Genomic DNA, 6,000 nt, shown 5'->3' on the forward strand with positions numbered 1-6,000 from the left:
TGTATATGCTCATTAATCAGGGACTGGCAAAATGACATTACGTTTTCACTGAAAGACAGTATTCACCCGTTTTTTTGTTTGTTGTTTTTTGAAGTAGTCTTCACACACAATGTGGGGTTTGAACTCACATCCCTGAGATCAAAAGTCACATGTTTTATCCACTGAAGGAGCCGGGCACCCCAAGTAATCACTCGTTTTTTTCAATGTTTATTTGTTTGTTTATTTATTTCTTTTGAGAGAGAGAGAGAGAGCGAGAGAGAGCGCACGCTCAAGTGAGCGGGGGAGAGGAGCAGAGAGAGACAGGAGAGAGAGAATCCCAAGCAGGCTTCCTACCATCAGCTCAGAGTCTGACTCAGGGCTAGATCTCACATGGACCGTGAGATCACAACCTGAGCTGAATCCAGCGTTTGGATGCTTAACCGACTGAGCCACCCAGGTGCCCCGGTAGTCACCCTTTTTTAAAACTATTTTTTATAAAACATTATAAGAAAGGAGAAATGCTCTTGATAAAGTAATAAGTGAAAAAAACAAGGAGAACTCCAGATGGGATGTGTAGTGTGGTCCAATTTTTGTTGTACACACATACACATACACACACACATACGCAGCATATTTAGGACGATGGGTCCTGGAGTCAGAGTCAGACTACCTGAATTTGAGTCACCTGAATTTGAATTTACCACCTACTAGTTTACGACCATGAATAATTTGCTTAACCTTCCTAAACGTCAATTTACCTATCTTTCAAATGGGAATAAAATTAGAACCTGTCCCAGCACGTTGCTATGAGTATTGGAAGAGGTATGGAATGCCCAGCGCCTGGCACAGAGCCTGGCTCTCTCATAGCAGGTTTGATGTTCATGTACATTTCCAAGTTACCATTAAATATATATATATATATATATATATATATATATATATATATATATGCATTAGAATTACAATTAAAAAAAATTATACCTACTCCATCATTTCTGGACCCAGTTTGTCTTGTTTAATGGGAAGCCTCCAGCAAACTAACATTTCTCAAGTGCCCTGCCCCAGCTCAAAGGCATAAAATGAAACTCAGGCTGCTGTGAGATTTAAACTCCATCCTGCTAAGGTTATTTTGAATAGGAGATCAGATGTATAGGCGTATCTTTGTTTTCTCTTACGTTCCATCTCTTATCTCTTTAAGCAATTGTTGTCCCTTTTCCTCGTCCAGAGCCCTCTCCCTAAGTGTAAAGGTAACAGGGTATCTTTGGCACAACTCCAAAGATAATGGTGGCTCCCATCCCCCACCCAACTGGTGAATGGAAGCTAAACCCGTAGCAGCCAGAGCGAACCCTGGTGGCATTCCAGATCCCTTACACAAAGGGGTCAGTAAGTTAGTTACCAGTCAAGGAAGGCACTCATTAAAAATGTAAGAAAACAAGGATTTCTAGAAGGAAATATATTAACTGAGCTAAGACAGGGCAAAGACGCTGCTCTCCTTTTCATGTTGTCACTGAGACTCTCAAGAGATCACATCTTTCTTCCTTCAGATTCCTACGGTCGAATATGTTGGAAGTCAATGACTAAAAACTATGGGGGCAGATACAGAGCTGGTGGTAGAGGACGTATGGATGAAGGGGAAAGTGGTGTTCTCCAAGGCTGAATCCCAACCAGAGAAGACTCTTCAGATACAGTGAAGCCAAGCCTTTCTTATAATTGAGGAAAATCAATATGCGGCCATCCGGAACAATTACTCCTCAGGGGCAAGAAACACTTAGGTACATTGCCCAGGGGCTGAGAGAATTCACTGGGGATGAGACTGAAAATCGGTGACCACAATAGCTCCAATGAGGTGTTGGAACAAAGACCAATTTCTCAGAGTCCTTGAATGTCAGTGTGATGTGAAGACAAACACAAAAGCCAATATCATGGGTAGAACTATAAAAGAAGGAAGGTTCAAGCTGAGGTCATGTATTGCATAATATATTAGAAAGTCTTAGAGGTCAATAAAACCTCATGCTATAAGGTGAGTAAAGTACAGACACTTAATTATGTTAATAATAGTCGAAAAAAAAATCAATGTGAACACATGATGTTAAAAAGCAATCGTTTTCCCGCTAGAAGTATGTGAACAGCAGCATCATTCTCTTCACTGCCTATTCTCACATGAAGCCCTCATCACCCAGATTTGGATCTCTGATTCTTCGCGGTATGGAACTAACATGTCTGGCATGGGCCCAAGTTCACGCGCCTGAGCAGATATGCACAGACTAGAATCGTCCTGGAATACCCTATGGTTGCCAAAAAGCAGAGATGCTTTCAAAGATGCCAGGAACAATGCTGAAAGAACAAAAGACGTAGCTTAAGAAGTTTCCCACCAGCCAAATTGGAATTTGAGCATCAGAATGGGTATAATAATCGTGGTTAATTGAAATATGTTGAGTTTGTGAAAGGCCATAATTTCATAATGTTATTAAGAGTAAAAGTTCATATAAAGTACACCAAAGGTAATTAGGATGAGCAGAGAAGTTGGCTATAAAGGGACTTGCTTAATTTTTTATTAATTTTAATGAGGAGGTTAACACAAATTGGTATTTTATTTCTTCTATTAATGGTTTGATTTTAAAACAGAGACATGAAACTGATGTCTATCTGAGTGAGTACAGGAGGGAAAACACAGGAAACTAAGCCAAATCACCCTCAGAAAATATACAGAACCAAGAGTAGAGACTTAATGACACCAATGTTCACACACAATAACTCGACAGAAAGGAGGCTCAAAACTGTGTTCCAAGATGATGAATAGGCCAAATGCCTTGCAAGGAGCCCTCACTGCATAACCTTGTTCTCCCGCTCCTGGGAGATGAAACCATGACTTATAATGAGACACTGGTCTGGCATCCATACATTTTAAATAATGCCAATAGACCAAGTTATCACAATGACACAATGACAGGACAATGGGTTATGTCATGCTGGTCAAGAAGGACTTCAACATTTCCTTTCCTTTCCTTTCCTTTCCTTTCCTTTCCTTTCCTTTCCTTTCCTTTCCTTTCCTTTCCTTTCCTTTCCTTTCCTTTCCTCTCCAGACAGAGAGAGAGCATGTGTGCAAGCAAGGGAGAGGGGCAGAGGGGAAGAGAGAATCTCAAAGCAGGCTCCACACTCAGCATGGAGTCCAACACCATTTGATCCCATGACCCTGAGGTCATGACCTGAGCCAAAATCAAGAGTTGGACACTCAACTGAATGAGCCACCCAGGCACCCCAAGATTTCAACATTTAATGAGGGAAACTCCAGGTTACTAAAAACAATAATCCATGGGAAAAGCTTGGACCTACATTTTTTCTTAATTGATATAGAAAGAAAAGATTATCTTAAAAAGAAAGTTTCAGCCTGCTGTCCTGGCTTGGGTTTGAAAAGCATTGGGAGAAATAACCTGGGTTTGTGCCATAACCAGGAATCGACTGATCAACCAGATCCTGTAACCTTGGCTATCTGAATTGATACTTATTTTCTTTCTGATCTGGTAAGAATACTATTCCTTTGGGAAGGTTTGTAATTAAGCACCACTGTAATTTTAGGAAGTATGGAAGTGACATTAAAATAATAAAGAAATTGGGAAGCAAACAAGAGGTTGACGTTTTAGGTATAGGTTTAGGTACAAGTATAGTAATGTTTTTTTTGTAATCATTATATTTGTGTACATTTTATTTGCTGTGTGAAGTGTTTGAAATGCTCAAAACAATGTCAACTAAAAAAGTATTTTATTATTTTTTAAATATTTATTTATTTTTGGGAGAGCCCAAGCGATGGAGGGACAGAGAAAGAGGGACAGAGGATCCGAAGTGGGCTCTCCACTGACAGGCTAACAGCAGCAAGCCTGGTGTAGGACTTAAACTCACGAACCACGAGATCATGACCTGAGCTGAAGTCAGTCGCTCAACAGACTGAGCCCCAGGTACCCCCCAAAAAATGTATTTTGAAAAAATAACACATCAAAAAAAAAAAATAAATAACACATCAAGGATTTTCTATGAACCTTTCAAGGTTAGTTTCTATTGCATTTTGGGGAACAGAAGCAGATCATAATAGGTTGAGGAGTATATAGAACAGGGCCGGGACTCTGGTAAGACACGTGAGGTGAACATTCACCTTGGGAGCAAAATCTAAGGGGGTGCCACAAAACAAAATAATCATGATTAATAATATTTTAAGGCAGCGTTTTTAAAATATCAAAGTTAATTCAAAAAAAAAAGTCTATGATAAGCAAAATGTCAGCATGTTTTAAATACTGACAGGGTGAAAATTAAGAGGGTATGGACAGTAAGTGCATACAATGGGTTCTTTTTCTGAAGCCATCTGGGTGCAAAGAAGGAGAGAGGTGTTGCTAGGGGTGAGCTCCAAGTCTATGGAGGTGAGTTGGCTTGCTTGTTGGTTTAAAGAAGGTAGAAGCTTGCACATACGTCTACACTAAGGAGGGGACCTGAGTCCTTTCCTTCCTGGTCCAGCAGCGTCATTACAAGGAGGTGGAGGAATTTGGGCAGTCCAGATGGAGATACGGGGCAAACAATTCTTCCCAGGGTCATGGTATTACGGTGAGAGGAGGAAGGCAAGGTCTGTCATGGCAGAGCAGGTGTCCTGCCCCAAATGGCAAGCAATTGTCTCTCCCTTGCTATGCATTGGAGACACAGGGGGGCGTCAAAACGTGCTAATACCTGGTTCTCAACCACCTACCCTACAGCCTGATTTAATGGGTCATCCTCAGACCCCTCTCCAGCATGGTTTGAGTATCAAAAGTTTTAAAAGCTCCCAGGTAGGGGTCCCTGGGTGGCTCAGTCAGTGAAGCATCCGACTTTGGCTCAGGTCATGATCTGGTGGTTTGGTTGTGGGCTCGAGCCCCACAGGGGGTTCTGCCCTGGTGGCATGGAGCCCGCTTGGGATTCTCTCTGTCTCTCCCTCTCTCTCTGCCCCTTCCCTGCTCTCTTTCTCAAAAATAAACAAACTTAAAAAAATTTAAAGCTCCCAGGTAAAACAGCTCCACTGCTCTACATCTCCCATGGATCCACCTTGTGAGCCCCAATCCCAGCCTCTATGTGGCCATTTCCAGGAGGAGGGCAGAGGAGAGAGGAAATAGTCCCTTTCCCGGCCTTTGACTCAGGATCACAGGCAGGCAGGATCTGATGATTTTCCCTTCAAGGGTTCTGTGCCTTAAACTTTTCCCCATCGAAGCCAATCAATTATCTGGTGGTGATATTAGAGGCAGGTCCTGCCTGGTCCTCAGTGCTGGATTCCCAGAGCTCGTGCACACAAGGGAGTGCTCACCTCTAATCATTTCCCTTTGAAATTCCAACTAACACATTAGGTTGGAACAGCCCTTGTGTCCCGGGCCACAAGTCTTTCGCTTTTATTTTCAAACTTCAAAGTTTAGCTTTGAAATAAAAGGTGCATTTCATCGCATAAGCCTCCAGTTTTTCCCAGGTGCAAGAAATTTTGGTTTAATCAATTCTTTGGGAATTTTATTGCTGTCAGTTCACTCTTTTCTCTGAAAGTGCTTCAGATCTACAATAGCTGAATATTTGCCTTATTTCTATCTTTGAAGTAGTACAGCAGCTTTGTTCTACACGACCTGAAATTAACGACTCAAGTCGGGACTTACCCATTCTGAGGCTTCCTCTCTCTCTCTCTCTCTTTTTCTTTTTCCAAACCAAATACAATTATTTGATCTAACCAAACAATTATATAAGCCTTAAAGTAAGAGGAAAAAAAAAGAAGAAAATGAAGATATGCCACACAACAGTCTCAGTGGAAGAGACCTGGGAGCAGAGTGTGTCTCACACGCAGAGCAGCACGGAGCACGTAGTGGGTGCCTGTTAATTACTGTTTGAACGAATGAATGATCAGTTCACCTGCCATCACTGCTCTTCATCAAAGCCAAAGCGTCTTCCCTGCATGAAGTAATCACAGTAGCACAAAACAGGGAGAAGGTAGGGAGATTTCTTTTTCTGGGATGTTCATAATGACCAACG

The sequence above is a fragment of the Puma concolor genome, chromosome B3 (genome assembly GCF_028749965.1).
Source record: "Puma concolor isolate L17-30 chromosome B3, mPumCon1.1.hap2, whole genome shotgun sequence".
Classification (NCBI taxonomy): Eukaryota; Metazoa; Chordata; class Mammalia; order Carnivora; family Felidae; genus Puma; species Puma concolor.